The sequence below is a fragment of the Peromyscus maniculatus genome, chromosome 4 (assembly GCF_049852395.1).
Source record: "Peromyscus maniculatus bairdii isolate BWxNUB_F1_BW_parent chromosome 4, HU_Pman_BW_mat_3.1, whole genome shotgun sequence".
Classification (NCBI taxonomy): Eukaryota; Metazoa; Chordata; class Mammalia; order Rodentia; family Cricetidae; genus Peromyscus; species Peromyscus maniculatus.
In genome coordinates this window covers 143,356,883-143,374,716 of record NC_134855.1, presented here as the reverse complement: position 1 = coordinate 143,374,716, position 17,834 = coordinate 143,356,883, and the positions used below count along the sequence as shown (strand labels likewise).

Here is a 17,834-nt window from a genome sequence, read left to right as displayed (position 1 = left end):
TCTGATTTTTTGAGACAGCGTTTCTCTAGGTAGCAGTCCTGGCTGTCCTGGAACTCACTTTATAGACGAGGCTGGCCTCAAACTCACAGAGATCTGGCTGCCTCTGCCTCTCAAGAAGCCCTGTCTCTTAAAGGGAAAGTACAGGAAAGGGTGGAGAAAGGGAAGGGAAAGAGAAGGAGGTTGTGTGGATTATATCTGAGTTACTACACAGTCAAGACAAAAGTTCTTCCTGGTTGGGGGATGTGCAGGAGATTAGTTGAGGCCCCTGTGTATGCTGCAGACATACTCTGCCACTGAGCAACACACCCAACGCCAGACAGTTGCTTCTTGAACACTGGCAGAATTGTATGTGTGACTGATTTGAAGGTAATTCCCATCTGAGACCTAGGACTGATATGATGTATTTCTAAGAGCCGCTGTTTCTCCTTCCTAGGTGTGAGGGAGGAAGGCACATACATTTGCTGATCCTTGCTTCTCTTCTATAGAACTACTAGTAAAAATTTAAAGTCTTCTGTGAAAGTCATCTGCAGTAGTCAGAAAGAATGATGGTCCTCTCTGCCATCAACTACATTGAAAAAAATACTAACAAATTACAGTTACTCAGACTTGAATATCAGCAGACATTTTCTAAAAATTAATTCCCACTGAGAATCAAAAGACCTTTCTTAAAGTTTGGGCTTTAAATCTTTAAAGAGACTTTAAATCATTGTAAAGATTTAACTTTTAAAATTTATTTTTATTAGTTTCTGTGTATGAGTGTTTTGCCTGCATGTTTATCCATTCATCATGTGTATGCTTGATGTCTACGGAGGCTGAAGTGGGTGTCGGATTCCCCTGGAACTGGAGTTACAGATGGTTATGAGTTGCCACATCGGTGTTGGAATTCAAACCTGGGTCCTCTGGAAGAACAGCCAGTGGTCTTAACCACTGAGCCATCTCTGCAGCCCTTCATTTAATTTTTTTTTTAAGATGGTGTGATAACATATACCTGTTGAGGGAAGAGGATTCAGAGTTCAAGGCCATCCTGGGCCTCAGTGAGTTTGAGGAAAGCCTGGGCTACCTAGTGACATCCTGTCTTGAAACAACACCAACAGCATGGTATTGGCATAAAAACATCAATGTAGACTGGAACAGAATGGAAAATCTAGAAATAAATTTACACAGCTCCAACCATCTAATCCTTAACAAAAGTGAAAGAGACAGCCTCTTCAACAGCCTCTTCCCCAAACTAGAAAACCATAAAGAAAGAAGCTGGGAGCTGGGGAGCTGGTTTCACGGTCAAGGCCTTGCTGCATGAGCATGGAGACCTGGAGTTCAGATCCTGTGTAAGTCAGGGGTGGTAGCATGTACCTCTAACCCCAAGCTGGAGGAAGTGGAGAAAGGAGTCCCTTTGGGGCTTCCCAGTCAGCTAGTATTGCTTGACAGGTGAGCTCCAGGTTCAATGAGAGACTCTATCTCAAAAATTAAAAAGGATAATGAATAAGGGGGCTCATCCATGGGAAAGGCTAATTCTCCTTCTCCCAGTAGCTATTAGTGGCTTTGAGTTCTTTGTCTAGGGGTGGGATCCTGTGAGATACCCAATGTCAGTCTCTGGCCTCCACACATGTACTAAACCTGGGGACAGATAGGTTTTTTTAAGAAACTCTTGGTTCCTCTTAATAGGGATGGCCTTTAGAGACCAGTCTAGAGACAAGGTGTGCTCCCTGCAGTCAGGTCTTTTTTTTCTAGGCCTTTTTCAGTGAACAGAACAAAGGCCTATGTTTACTTCGCCTTCTTCCACTAAGCCCAAGCTGGATATTTGGTGCTTTACTTAACCACTCTGATCCATGCCTGTAATTCCTTTCCCCTGGCAGTGCCAACATTTCCACAGTGGACGCCACCTCTGAGTGGCAGCGCCAGTACTTCTACCTCTAGACACTGCCACACACCTTTGTCCTCTTGTTGTTGCTAAGGCCCCATGGTTGTTCCTCAGTGTGCAGAGAGATCTTTGTTTAATGTTGCTTTCTGCTTTCAGGTTTTACTTTGTTAAGTTTCTCTGTGATTATATAGACTATATAATTCCAAGTGGGAATCCATAAAACAAGGTTGCTCAGTTGTTAGCTCATGTCTGTCCCCATGCCTTGTTTCTTCCCCTTTGTTGTTATGTTCACAGATGGGGGGCAGAGGACACACGCACACGCACACGCACACGCACACGCGCACACACACACACACACACACACACACACACACACACACACACACACACGCGCGCGCGCGCTCCCATTCTGGGGTAAGTAGTAGTAATGGACAGCACATACTTTTCTCTCCTTTTTTTACTTTATGTGATCAGTCTGTAGGAAGGACTGTGAGCCTGTTCTTCCTTATGTGTGGTGTCTTATTGGGAGGATGTCCTGTAGTTAGTACAGCCTCTCTGTGGCCACACGCTTAGCTGCTGGCAGGGGCTTTAAAGTTGGTTCATATGTAAGCCTGCTTGTAAGTTAGGAATTATATACACACACACACATATTAGAAATTTTGCCTTTGTTTTTTAAAGTCTGTTTCAGTTTTAAGTGGCACTGTATGTTAGTTGCCTGTTTGGGTTTTTTTTTTTTTTTTTTTTTTTTTTTTTAAGAGAGGAGTAGATTTTCTCAGAGGAATCTCCTCTGCTAACCTGCTATTATATAAAGTACCTAATCTGTAAGACTAATTTAATCATAATACCATGTGCCACAGGAGAATGAGCAATCAGTCTCCTGGCCAGACATGGGTCAGTCAGAATGCTGCCAAGTTGGTGCTAACAGGTGAAGAGGTCCCTGGGGGCCTAGCATTTCTAACTGCTGTCGTCAGAGCCTGGCATTTCAAAGTTTGAATCTCCTAATAGCCAGGGCCAGATCTAGTTGGGCTTCTGGTATCAAGTCCTGACTTGATTGTGTGATGAGTAGCTTTAGCCTGGTGTCTCTAAAGTGGAAAGGATCCTATCTAGAGCCCAGCGGGGAGACTCTGCTGCTGTTGAATCTATAGGGCAATGTATCTGATGTAACAGGCACTTTGTAAATGCCAGCTTCCTGTTTCTGTTTTTTCTGTCTTTCTCTTCCATAGAGTAAGCCTTGCTTACTTAAATCTTTTCCTCAGTGATTTGACTTGACTCCCTTATGAAAGCAGAGATGCATTCCCAAGGAACACTTGCTCCCAAACCGGCTAATTTACAAAACAGAGGAATTAAAACTGCCAGTGGGGAAAACCCAAGTTGTGCTGGGTATCATTTTTAGATTATCTCATCCCAGCCCTCCCATCCACCCTCTCTCCCCCTCTCCCTACGCCCTCCCTCCTTTTGTCCCTCTTACATATTTATTCCATGTAGTTTTCTTTTCCACTTCCCCCCCCATTTCATGAACTGTTGGTGTTTAGGATGTTTCTTACATCCCAGAGCTCTGGTACTTCCCTTGTGACAGCACACTGTGGCCAGCAGATGCCACCCTTTTGCTTCTTGTGTGCTGTCTGCTGTGTGTAGTGTTGTGGCAGAGGCCGTCAGCTGTGCATAGTGCATGACAAAATTAGTTTACCAGTCTTGAATTTGACTTTGTATAAAGCAACATTCCTTGAGTGTGAGCACCTCATCATATAGACCAGTAAACCCAACGTCAGATTGCCTGAGAAGAGAGATCAGTGACCTTCACCTTAGCTGGGACCTCAGTTGACTGTCTCTCCTCTTTGAACTTGAGATTTGTGGTTTGCAAAAGTCAAGCATGATACCACCTGTCCTCATTTTTTTCTTTTGGGTTGGAGAAAGAATAAAAGGAAATGTAGATTGGATTTATGAGCCAAATTTAAGATCCATGGTAAAGTTCTGTTAGCATACAATTTTAAGGCTATTTATGTTTGAGTTGTATATTATTTTATTTCTATTTCACATTTTATCATTGTAAAAATATGTTTAGCTCTTTGAATGATGAGAGATAATGTAGATGTAACCGTCTTATTAAATAAGAAACACAAAGCCAAATGCAGAGTTAAAAGCCCAAGAGGTCAGAGCAATAGCTAAGAGCTAAAAACCCTTTCTTACCCTTCATTGCCGCTGCTGTCCTTCCTCTCAGCAAGAGACCTACACCCTGTGTGTCTGTCCTTTTATTGACTTTCTGTTCTGCCTTCTCATTGATTGTAAACCCAACCACGATACCTCCTTGTCACTGCCTGTCTATACAGACCTCCAGGTCTTCTATGGTTGGTATTGAGATTAAAGGCATGTATCTCCATGTTGGCTATATCCTTGAACACACAGAGATCCACATAGCTCTGCCTCCCAAGTGCTGAGATTAAAGGCGTGCACCACCACCGCCCGGCTTCTGCTATGGCTTGCTATTAGCTCTGACCCCCAAACAACTTTATGTATTAACATACAAATAAAATCACATTTTAGTACAAATAAAATATCACCATAAGATAATCCAGGGACAACAGAAGACCAAAGCATTGGTAAACCACACATGGGGTATGCCTGGTGATTGTAACATTACCATCATGTGATACAAAGTCTAATGCGGTTCAGGTATAGTCAGTCATACTCTTATTTAATGATACAGTGTTGTTTTTTTTGTTTTTTGTTTTTTGTTTTTTTTGAGAGAATGAGATGAGATTACATAATAGTTTGAGAAATGGAAGCCTAGAGACCTTTTAATTTATTTTTAAAAAATTTATTTATTTTTATGTGCATTGGTGTTTGACCTGCATGTGTGGCTGTGTGAGCACGTTGGATCCTCTGGAACTGGAGTTACAGACAATTGTGAGCTGCCATGTGGTTGTTGGGAATTGAACCCAGGTCCTCTGGAAGAGCATCCAGTGCTCTTAACCACTGAGCCATCTCAGAGACCTTTTTATAAATAAGCCAGTTTCCTTACTTCATGCCAGAATCAGGTCTGGAACTCACCACCCCCAGGTCATTGCCTGGTTCTGTTAATTCTTGGATGCTTCCTCTTACTGGACAGCCAAGGCTGTGAGCCCATATTAGGTACGTAGTTTGTGTTCCAAGCCAGAAAAAAATAATAATTTTTCACATGTAATGGGAATGACGTCAGTGGGGAGGATGACAGCAGAGGGCCGGCCTACCTTGACTCAGTGTGCTTTCATACTTAGAATGCAGAGTAGACAGACTTCATTTTGTTTTTCATCTAGGTAAATAATGCCCCAAGCTGAAGCAATCTTTTTTCACTCTATATTACTTACTTTGTAACTGTGGGCTTTACAGTAATATGTTGTCAGGAAATGTCACTAAAAAGACATGATACCACCTGTCCTCATTTTTTTCTTTTGGGTTGGAGAAAGAATAAAAGGAAATGTAGATTGGATTTATGAGCCAAATTTAAGATCCATGGTAAAGTTCTGTTAGCATACAATTTTAAGGCTGTTTATGTTTGAGTTGTATATTATTTTATTTCTATTTCACATTTTATCATTGTAAAAATATGTTTAGCTCTTTGAATGATGAGAGATAATGTAGATGTAACCGTCTTATTAAATAAGAAACACAAAGCCAATTATTTTAGGCATCCTTTTGGCTTTGACCAAATGTAACCTGTGTCAGAACAAAGATGCCTACTGTAGAGGAGATTTGATGGCTTTTCTGATGGTACCTCTGTCACAATGTGCCTCTCAGTCTCACTCAGGAATTTGCTCCTGAGTTTTTCTTTGATGCTCTCATCTCCCGTCTGATAGTATGGGCTGTGTGCTGATCTCCCTCCCTTCATGCCCCACATCAGTAAGAGATACCGAATATTTTTAACAGTCTGTAGATGGGTGGAGTATTGTCTGACTTTCTGCTTTGACTGCTGGGATACTTGCTGCCTTATGACTAGGTTACAGGGGCTGGAGAGGTGGCTCAGGGGTTAAGAGCACTGGCTGCTCTTCCAAAAGACCAGGGTTTAATTCCCAACAACCACATGATAGTTCACAAACATCTATAATTCCAGTTCCAGGGGCTTTGACACCCTCTTCTAGTAGGCAAATATGTGCTGTGCAGATAAAATACCCACACACATAAAATAAACATAAAAAGACTAGGTTGTAGAGTTTGGGATAAAAATAGAAGTCATCAAAGTGTGTATTGTGTGTGTGCCCCGTAAACATTTTGTCCCATTCATTTCTCACACTATCTTTTTAAGATAGATTATTCCTACTCGTTTGTCAACAAGGCTTGGAAACACTAGGTGATGTGCGTGGCCCATACAAGAGCACGTGATTAGTAAGTGATGAGTTTAGGCTTTCAACTTCCTGATGTGGAGCCCTTATTATCCTTCAGATAACATACTTTTCTGCCTGGGAAACGTACCTGTATGCTGCTTCTGAACCTTTGTTGAATTCAGGTGCTCTGTATTTCTTTCTCTACTGCATCCAACATTGGCAAATAACCACAGCACATGAGTGTTCAGGATGTGTTATTTTAATTCTGTTATTTCAGCCTGTTTATGCATTCTTTGCAGAACTGGATATTTATTTGAGATTTTCATTTTGTAATAACTTTTCACCTGTGTTTATAAGACCATGTTGATTAGAGTAATAAATATGACAGGTGTGGAACATAGGTTTTTTGTTTTATTATCTTTCATTTTTGGTTTTTCTCTTTTTTGGTAAACCCTTAGTAGAGCACGTTAATCGAAGTTGGATGGAATACATCAAGCATTTAGAAAGTGCCCAGTGTTCTACTCTATTATTAATGTGGGTTCATTCTTTACACTCAGGCTTACATATAGAGAGCAGTGGGTTAGGGCTAAGGCATGGGTCAGGTCTGCCAGTGGCCAGCTTTGTGTCCTTGTCAGCCCCTTACCTTTCTAGTTTCAAAAGTTCTTCACTCTCAGATTCTCTTGCTCCTTGCTCATCCTTAAAATGGAGCTGCTGTATTTTTCATAGCAGCCATATGAGCTGGAAAGAACTAGAGATGGCATGTGTTTCTTTCTGTGATGCCTTGGGCATTGGAAGATGAAAGTGCCGCCAGCGTCAGGGTTGCTGAGCAAGAGCAGTCCTCTCAGGAGCTCTGTAACTGGCCAGATGCTTAACATGGAATGAGCATCCTGACTGCATTTGCCTCGGGCTTATTGACAATATTAAATTCAAAAATGCTTTTCAAGTACTTAACACAGTGAGCATGTAGTAAATTTCATGTACATACTTAATATCTAAGGTGGGAAAGATGAATGAACCAGCAAAAAGGGTTTAAAAGAAGAGTTAGATCAGGTGCACTGCCCCAAAGGAGGGTGGAAGGAAGCTCTGACACCCCGTTCCCGTTTTGTCGGGAGCCTTGTGGTAGTTTAGACTTGCCTTGAGCCCTTATTCAGTACTTCACACCGCTGAGCCTGGCAATCATGTTCCTGGGGTTTAAGTATCAATCATGTTGATTGACACCGGCAATCTGGTTGTCTTTTCTGACCAGCATGCTTCCCTGCTGTGCTTCCCCCTGAAAGCTGTGAGATCTGACAGTTCTCACACTGACACCCTTTTCAAAGCAGTTTTAATCCTGGTGGCACAGTAAGAAGGGGCGTGGTGGGTGGGGCAGGAGGAGACACAGAGCTGCCCTGTTTGTGTCTAAGCTCTTGCACAGCCTGGGATCCAGAGGTGGCCGTTACTGAGAAAGAGCAGACTAGTGCCCTCTTCCAGACTCACCACGCTCTCCCATGTGCTCTTTATTTAGAAAAGTCGTGGCAAAAACTATTCTAGGATTTTATAGCCTTCACACATGGCTGTGTGTAGTTTGAGTTTAAAATATCTTATGGGAGTGGTGTTTAAAATGAGTACAGTGGAGAATTTTGCTACCCCTCCCAAGTGCTCTTCCCAGATGCAGGCAGAGAGCAAAAGGCTGTTTTCACACATTGTGGAGAAATGTTCCATTCCAGATCCAGTGAAGATTTTCCACTTTTAGAAGAGCTGCTGAGGCTGTAATTACAAACTACAGCCATTCTAGGATTAATTTAAAATAGTTTCTGGGATGAATTAAGACCTTGCAGTAAAAATATATACACAATCTGTCACGTTATCAGTGGCAGCCTTCCTTGAGGCAGCCTGGTTAATGAGAAAATCAGGTGCCTAGAGCTTTATTGCTGAAGGAATGTTTAACAAGGGAACCGTGTGTTTAGATGAGGTAGCACTTGGGTTCCTGGTATTCGGTCAGTGTGTGAGTTTACATTGAGTTATGTGGAAGCTACGTGAGACACAGGAGTTTACCCTTTTCCAGTCTCGCTCCTCTCCTCCTGCCTCACAGGTTTTTTGTTTGTTTTTCTTTTCGTATGGAAAAATGAAAATCAGACAGGATAGCCTGGCCTACTCCCCATTCCCTGACTTCTGGCTTTCTGGTCCAGTCCTGGGGGTTTGTGATACCGTATCAGTGGCCTCCTGTGGGCACTCAGATGTGACAGGATAGATAGATGAGCATTCAGCATCCAGAGTAAAGGATCCTCAAAGGCTGGTACAGGACAGGCAGCAGTCTTGGCCCAGGGCTTTGGATGACACATCTCACTCAGGTGTGTGGGACTTGGGAAGGGAGAGCTGGTTTGGCCTGTGGCACATGTGATGTGTGTACTTGGCACACCACAGACACACTTCCTATATGTCTTTTCTACCTTTTATGAGTGTTGGACTGAATGCTGAAAACATTCGTGTTTCTGACCCATGATTTAATGAAGCTCCAAGTTAGGAAAATGTTGGGTGGCTTCTATATTTTTAACATTTATTTAAATATTTAATATTTATTTAATTTTATTCTCTCATGCAATACATGCTGGCCACAGTTTCCCCTCCTTCCACCTGCTCCCAGTTCCTCCTCGCACCACATCCCTTCTCCTTCAGATTCACTTCTCCATTTCCCTTCAGAAAAGAGCAGGCCTCCCAGAGATATCAACCAAGCACAATAAGGTACAGTAAGACTAGGCACAAACCCTATGTCGAGGCTGGGCAAGGCAACCCAGTTGGAGGAAAAGGGCCTTAAGTGCAGCAGGCAAAAGCGTCAGAATCATCCCAACTCTCGCTGTTAGGAGTCCCACAAAATCACCAAGCTACACAACCATGATGTATGCAGAGGACCTAGTATAAGGATCCTGCTCTTACTCTTCCAGTTTTAATACCTTACATCATCAGCGGGCGACAGTGTCGCTGCCTTAAAAAGCCATACACGGCATAGTGGTGGCGCACACCTATAATCCCAGCACTCGGGAGGCAGAGGCAGGCGGATCTTGGTGAGTTCGAGGCCAGCCTGGGCTACCAAGTTAGTTCCAGGAAAGGCGCAAAGCTACAGAGAGAAACCCTGTCTCGAAAAACCAAAATAAATAAATAAATAAATAAATAAATAAATAAATAAATAAATAAATAAATAAATAAATAAATGAATGAATAAATAGCCATACACGGACCCCCACGCTCTCTCTCTACGCCTCCCTTTTTGTTTCCTCTCTGCCAGGCCTGGCTTCTCTGTCCTGTCCCCTCTTTCTAAAAAGCCCATTCTAACTCTGGTAGCCATGGCTCATGACTCTGCCGCCGCCGCCGCCGCCGCCGCCCACCAGCGCTGTTTATCCCTTCGCCTAGCCCAGACCTTGCAGGCTTCGGGATTGTGGCTTCCGTCTCCGAGCTCCTGTGAGCTCTGCTTGGTTGATTCTGTGGGCCACATTCTCCTGGTTCCTCAACACCTCTGGCTCCTACAATTCTTCCTCCCCTTCTTCTGCACGTTTCCCTGAACTTTTAATATTAGTAAATATTGTTTTAAGGAACCCCATTGCATATTATGCCCTTAGTATTAACTCCTGCAGGTGGAATTATTGAGTCTAAGTATTAACTAGAAATTGTGATAGTCTGTTTCCCATGGTGGTTTTTTGTTGTTGTTGTTTGTTTTTGTGTGTGTGTGTGTGAGGGAATTGACAGTTTGTTACTTGACCTAATTTTCTCTGAAATTCTAATTTTTCTTACTGATTTTTAAAAAGATTTGTATATCAAATAAGATACAAACCCTGTAGCATATGTGATAAAGATACTGTCTCAGGTTTTTTTAAAGTGTATGTGTATGTGTGTGTGTGTGTGTGTGTGTGTGTGTGTGTGTGTGTGTGTGTTTTATACATGTATGTGTATAGGAGGGCAAAGCTAACAAAGTTTTGTGTGTGTGTGTGTGTGTGTGTGTTTTATACATGTGTGTGTGTATAGGAGGGCAAAGCTAACAAAGTTGTGTGTGTGTGTGTGTGTGTGTGTGTGATGCATGTGTATGTACAGGAGGGCAAAGCTAACCAAGTTATATTTGCTCCCTTGATTGCTCACTACTCTGCTGAGGAAGGATCTCCTGCTGAGCTCACAGCTTGCCAGCTTACCCCAGTGATGCACTGTCTGTGCCTCTTGAGTGCTTGATTATATAGGTAACAGCCAAACCTGCCCAATTTTCTTGTGAATTCTGGAGATCTGCACTCTGGTCCCCATGCTGTACGGTAACTGCTTTATCCACTGAACTAGCCTTTCAACCCTCTTTGCAGTTTTAAAAACTTTATTTATTTATACTATCTCAACTATTCAGTCATTTAAATTTTATGTATTTTGATTTATTAACTTCCTTCTGTTGTTATAGAATGTCATCTTCTTTAGAAAATATTTTCATATTCTAAGACTATAAAAATATTAACCGCTGCTTTGTTTTAGTTTTTCTAAATATGTAATTTGTTTGGAATTTGTCTTGATGTAAAGAGTAAGGTAGCCACCCAGCTTTATATCTTTCTTAGCTTGTTTTGCCGACAGCCAAGGATTTTCAAAATGTGTGGTTAATTTAGAGGTATCAGCTCATGGCATCATCTGTATGTAAAAGTGGCTTTTTTCTACAGTTAGAAGGCCCTACTTGGGACTTGGAGTTCAGTATTCCTCTTTCTAAAAGCCTCCAGAAAGGAACTGTGAAACACCATATTGATTTTGGCGTTGACTTTAATGCATCTCAAATAGGCTGATTCTACAGAACTTGATACAAAGCGTTTCTTCTGTCTTGATGCCTTTTTTGCCAAGCAAAATTGATTATTTCTGACTGACCGGCGCTAAACTGAAAAAAGGAAGGCGGCCTCCTTGGCTGGTGCAGTTGCATGATTTGGCTCTCGATGTGGTGCTTTTAATTTTCCTCTTAAGCTCTACTCATCAGCAGTGTCTGTGTCCTGTGCTTCAGGCTGTTTGGAGGGTGCCTTCGGGGCTGTCTCTCCAAGTCTTTGTGCTAATAACTTATCTTTAGATGTCTGTCTGTTTCCTTGGCATTTCGATGAGTAGATACCTGGGGTTTAAACCCCTGACCATCATTTCTTGTTTTCTCTTGTATCATGGCATTTGCTGTGGTTGAGTTCATGCTGCTGTGTTTTCAGATGTGGCGATACCTGACCCCGTTTGTTGTTTCATTAGAAGTGTGTTTAGTTCCAGTCGGACAACTTCCCTGAGTATCTAGGACAGCAGGTTTTCAATCTGTGGGTCACAGCCCCTTTGGGAGTTGCATATCAGGTATTTATGTTACGATTCATAACAGTAGCAAAATTACAGTTATGAACTGACAGTGAAATAATGCTGTAGAATATTATTTTAAGGTGTGTTACTTTTGTTTATGCTCTGGAACATTTGTTTAATGGTGCAAACGTGTTTGATTACAATTCACCTGCAGTCAGGAGGCTGCATCAGCAACTAGTTGATAGGAAGTGGTAGGGAGGAGCCAGGTGAGAAAGGGTTTATAAGGAGGGCCAAAAGCAGGAGGGCTTTTTGGAGGATGAGAGCAAGGAGAGGAGGTGAGCTACTTGCTATTCAGTCTCTGAAGAGCAGAATTCCACCTTAATTCAAATTAACGTTTGAACCCTGAGTTCTTTAGAGGGACAGAGATTTAGTTAAGTTCCCTTTGTAGCCTTGAAAGAGTTGGTGCTTGAGGGAACAAAATTCCCTTCAGCTATGGCCCTTGTGGCCTAACCTCTCACTGCTGGTAGCTGTGGAGTTGCAGTTGCTAATTCCGACAGCCGTGGCTTAAAAGGCAGCAACAAAAAAGAGGATAACAGAATAATTTCATGGTTGGGGTCCCCACAACATGAGGAACTGTATTCAGGGGTCGCAGCATCGGGAAGGTTGAGAACCACTGCTCTAGACCTGTGCAGATTTGTCCTTTGTAGTCAGGTCTCCTGAGCTGTTATAGCATCTAAAGTAGATTATGTACGTCTAAAGTAAGTTCACCAGTGCAGGAAATAAGCCCTGCCAGTGTGGCTGAAGGTCAGTCCACACAGTTAAAGCCATTGGAGTCTTCCTCTTAGCCTTTGCAGCCGTCTTCATCACCTGCCTGACCTTCAGTTTCCTTGTCTGTCAGATGTGGATAAAAGTCACACTTCTGAGGCTGGAAAGATGGGTCAGTGGTTAAGAACACTTGCTGGTCCTTCAGAGGACTGGGGTTCGTTCCCAGTGCTCGCATCAGTCAGCTCACAGCTGCCTGCGGCTCCGACTCCCGGGGATCTGTTGCCGCCTCTTGGCCTCTGTGGCTCCAGCACACACACACACACACACACACACACACACACACACACACACGTATTTTTTAAAATTACACTTTTCTCATGGAGCTAGTGAGTAGCACCTGATGTACTGTGTATAAAATATGTAGATATCCCTGGCCTATATTAAGCATTTGATAAATGTTATTTTCTTTCTTGGTTTTTCATGTTGCTTGGATCTTATAAGATACCCACTGCCTCTACTCCAACTGTAAAAAGAATGTCTTATGCCCATTTCAGAAAGTTTAGAGATGGAAGAAAAACTTAAAGATGCCTCTTGTTATTTATCACCCCCCAGCAACAATTATAATTTTTATTTTGAGGTATTTTCTTCTGGGTTTTTAATGAGTATAATCTTATATGACTGGAGTCTTTCCGCATATAGTTTTATTTTTTCATTTAACATAACCTAGCTATTTTATTGCATAATTAAAAACATTTGTAGAACCATCTTTAACAAATTATTGTTTTAAATTATGTATGTGGGTATGTGCACATGAATGCAGGTGCCAACAGAGCCCAGAGATGCTGGATCTCCCTGGAACTGGAGCTCCAGGCAACTGTGATACATGTGGTGTGGGTGCTGGGAATTGAATTTAGGTCCTCTGGAAGAACAGTATATGCTCTTAACTGAGAGCCAACTGTCCAACCCCCTAGAACTATCTTCTTTAATTTTTTTTTTTTTAAAGATAAAGTCTAGCAGTAGCCTAGGCTGACCTCAAATTTTTATCCTCCTGCCTCAACTTGTTTATGGTCATATAATAGCCATCACATTGTATTATTTTGATTGACTTAATCAGTCTCCTTTCTTTGACATTTAGCATTTGGGTTTTGTTTTTTTTTTTTTTTTATCATTCCAATTCATTGAGCCAGGAATTCTTCTTGCCCACAAGAAAGAGGCTTAGGATTTGGGTTTTTGTGCTTGCTTTTATTGATGGGGTCCGCTCCTCCCCCTAGTTAAGAGTGTGAAGTAGCCGTGGTATTAACCATTGAGACTGTATGCTCTCAAACTGTTTACTTTGAAGACATTTTCAGGTGAGGGTTCTTTTCCCCACACTCCCGGGCTAGAAACCTGAGTGGAGACTGAGTAGTAGTTAGGTCACTGACCTGATGGGGCCATGTGAGAGCCCAGGAGCTAGCCAGGGTAAATACTGGTTGTATGTTAATGGCTCCTCACTGCGGGGGGTGGGGTGGTGGGGGTGGTGGTGATCATGCTGAGCAGTCTCCGGTGAGGACACTCGGCTTAGAAATGGTCCCTGACAAGACAAACTGTTTTTGTTTCAACTTCTTGTTTTTCTCTGCAGCCAATTTTAAAATATGTTGAGACTGAACTCATTTGTGCTTTGGAATATAAAGAGATCTTGTGCTCTTTACTTTGAGAAACCTGGCCAAAAATAGCAATCTGAAAAAGGCATGTGTGTCAGGCTTGCCTGGGAGAGCTGCTGAGTAGATATGCTTTCTGAGAAACCTCAGGGCTGGTGAATGTCGTCTTTGTCTCAGAACCCACAGCCGCCTGCTTCTGCTCGGATCGCAGTGTCGGATCTGAGCTCGGTTTCTAACAGTTACTGAAATGGCATTGAAAACAGGACTTAAATGCTATGGTTTGTGACCCCAGGCGTCACTTAAAGCACACACAACAAAAATAAAAACATGCTAAACAGAAAGCCCCGGAAACCGCATTGATGCTACCAGCTTGGTGCTCTTTCCGTTTGCTCTGCTGGGGTCTGCCTGATCCATGGCTGCCTAGTTCTTTCTTTTTGAAGTTCATATTTCTGCTCTGCCATTCTGGTCTTAAAGGATAATTTTAATCTCAAATGCAGTCAACTAGATATCTGAGTCCAGACAGGCTCAGAAATGGACACTAAGAACTGCAGACAAGTATCTTGGCACCGTGGGCCCTATGAGGCCTTCTGAAAGCCACTTCCCTCTTCTCTGTGGCCTTCCAGTAAGCATGGCTGACAGGCAAGTGAATGCCATCTCAGAATCCACTGGCCTCTCAGTGCTCTTCCAACCCTGTCAGTCAGGAATGCAGCCTTCCAGGAGTCAGGGGGCTAAAGGCCTGTGTTCTGGTTCCTCTTAGAGATCTGGCAGAGGGGTTGTGCTGTGCTTTCTCGGTCACTTCTGGTCATTTCTGAGAAGAGGGAGAATTCCACAAGCTGGCAGATAGTCTGTATCATTGCTCAGCCCTGAAGATACTACATTTTAAGTTTTCAACTAAAATTCTTCTTCAGGGAACTTCCACCCACACGGTTTTGATTATTCTTCACGGATTCTCAGGTTAGTGGGGGTTATCTGGATTTTCCATAATACAGATGGAAAAAGCTGTGATCTCTTGCCCCTAGCCATTTTGAAGAGTCTTCTCAATGGAAACTGCTCAGCATGATCACCCCCAGTGAGGAGCCATTAACATGCAGCCAGTATTTACCCTGGCTAGCTCCTGGGCTCTCACATGGCCCCATCAGGCCAGTGACCTAACTACTACTCAGTCTCCACTCAGCTTTCTTCTGGCCCGGGAGTGTCCATTTCATCCATCTTACTGCATTTGTTCAGATTGTTTGGTTTTATTTTCTGAGTTCCTTTAGCTGTATGGATACTAGAGGTTGTCTAGTTAGCAGTAATTTTCAGTGGAAGAAAGTGAGAATATTTTGATTCTGGGCTTGGGCTATGTTTTAGTTAGGGTTACTGTTGCTGTGATGAAACACCATGGCCCAAAACAAGTTGGGGAGGAAAGGGTTTATTCTCTTACACTTCCACATCATAGTCCATCACTGAAGGAAGTCAGGACAGGAACTAAAACTGGGCAGGCACCTGAGGCAGGAGCTGATGCAGAGGCCATGGAGGAGTGCTGCTTACTGACTTGCTCTTGATGGCCTGCTCAGCCTGCTTTCTTTCTCCGAGGGCACGGAGAAGGTACCTTCGGACCTGAGAGGCAACTGCTCACTGGTACACACTCCCTGGCCGCTTTAGAAAACACCCTAAGTCAGAGGCAGTGCTAAGTACACATGGGTGCAGTCTGCAGTCAAACCCTTCCCGAGAGGAAACGAATATATGATAATTGGAGTGTAGAGCTTCCAGTAACAAAGAACATGTTCATAGACACGTAAGTATCATGTGAATAATGAATTTCACTTTGCTGAGAGGCCTGTCTGTGGTACACAAAGCATGGTGTGTTGTCACTGTGGCTTCCCTCCTCATCACTGTGGATTCCAAGTTTAAAAGCAGCTTCTTTCTGTCAAGTGCTCACAGTGGTACAAAGGATTTAGGAAGCAGATATTAAGGAAGGGTTATACTGGAGAAGTAAGACAGGGTCTCACTGTGTAGCCTTGGCTGACCTTGAATTCATTTGCAGAGATCGAAGCTAAGTATTTTTAATTTTGACCTTAGATGAACTTATACTTGGATATATGATGTCAAATTTTCTGAACAGAAAAACTAGGACACATGGTCTTAACAAAGAATATTGTCAGGCTTGTGAATTTATTCATATTTGAAATATATTACATGTATAAATTAAGTCATGTTCAGTCACAATTAAGCACTTGTGGAAAAAAATGATCCACTATTCCAAAATATCTAAGATATAAATATGCTGTTTCATAGAATAAAAATTAAACATATCTTTTTTCAGACACTTAAACAAGAAACTTGAAAAAAATACATGATTAAAATCTATACTTTAAGTTACATGGTTCTCATAAAACTAAGAGTCACACACATATGGATGCACACACACCGTCTGTATAGGTATGATTTATGTTTTTGACACTGCATGGAGTTCAAGCCTCAAGACTTTATGACTCCTTCAGGAAGACTCTAACATACATTGCAGACAGGGCTGCTTGTTCAGTTTTGTTGTGGAAGTTCATAGTCATAAGCTCCATCCTGTCTCCCTCCCCCTGAATCTACCCAAAGGATTGCTTGAGAATATATATATATATATATATATATATATATATATATATATATATGATAATTGGAGTGTAGAGCTTCCAGTAACAAAGAACATGTTCATAGACACGTAAGTATCATGTGAATAATGAATTTCACTTTGCTGAGAGGCCTGTCTGTGGTACACAAAGCATGGTGTGTTGTCACTGTGGCTTCCCTCCTCATCACTGTGGATTCCAAGTTTAAAAGCAGCTTCTTTCTGTCAAGTGCTCACAGTGGTACAAAGGATTTAGGAAGCAGATATTAAGGAAGGGTTATACTGGAGAAGTAAGACAGGGTCTCACTGTGTAGCCTTGGCTAATATATATATTAGTTTGTTCATTTTGTGTGTGTGTGTGTGTGTGTGTGTGTGTGTGTGTGTGTGTGTGTGTCAGTCAGAGGACAAGTTGTGGGGGACCAGTTTTCTCCTTCCATCATGTCAGTCCCGGAGATTGAACTCATGTCTTCAGGCTTGGCAGAAAGCAACCTTTATGTGCTGAGCCATCTCACTGGCCCTGAGAGATAATATAACTTTTTTGGTTGTTGTTGTTTTGTATTTTTGGTTTTTCAAGACAGGATTTTTCTGTGTAGTTTTGATGCCTGTCCTGGATCTTGCTCTGCAGACCAAGGCTGCTGTAGACCTCCAACTCACAGAGATCCGCCTGGCTCTGCCTCCCGAGTGCTGGAATTAAAGGCGTGTGCCACTACTGCCTGGCTGAGAATATAGCTTTTGAGGTACCTGTGCACCCCAAATATTTAGGCTAGAACTCTATTATCCTTCATTATGTACAGGAGTGTCTAGCAGTAGGGCTTGTAGGGCTCATTGACTTTCCAGAAAACGGTGCTATTACTTAGTTTCTATTTCCTTTTATTATTATATTTCTATTTATTTGTGTTTGTGGTCTAGGCATTGAACTCAGGACCTTGTGCATGCTAGGCAAGTGCTCTACCACTGAGCAATTAACCCCAGACACTTTTTACTTCTTTTGTTTTGTTTTGTTTTTCCAGACAGGATTTGTCTGTGTAACAGTCCTGGATGCCCAGAAACTTGCTTGTAGACCATGCTGGCCTTGAACTCACAGGGATCTGCCTGCCTCTGCCTCCAGAGTATAGTCAGACTTTTCTTTCCTGCCCCTCAGTTTCCAAATAACTGACACAGAGACTTAATATTAATTATAATTGCTTGGTTGGTAGCTCAAGCTGTATTATTAACTAACTTTTGCAACTTAAATTAACCCATTTCTATTCATCTACATTCTGCCATGAGGCTTGTGGCATTTACCTCTCTATCTGGCTGGTGACTCCTCTGACTCTGTTCCTCTCATTCCCAGCCCCCTGTATCTGGCTGTTCTGCTTATACTTCTTGCCTGGCTACTGACCAGTCAGCTTTTTATTAAACCAGTCTGAGAGACAAATCTT

The 17,834-nt window shown here is 42.4% G+C and overlaps 1 protein-coding gene and 1 long non-coding RNA gene across 4 annotated transcripts in view; one reads left to right on the top strand and one right to left on the bottom strand.

Moving 5' to 3' along the window:
- Stk4 (serine/threonine kinase 4) overlaps positions 1–17,834 on the top strand; it is a 97,218-nt gene that overhangs the window by 66,546 nt on the left and 12,838 nt on the right. The window lies entirely within an intron of this gene.
- LOC143273077 (uncharacterized) overlaps positions 1–17,834 on the bottom strand; it is a 69,561-nt gene that overhangs the window by 47,310 nt on the left and 4,417 nt on the right. The window lies entirely within an intron of this gene.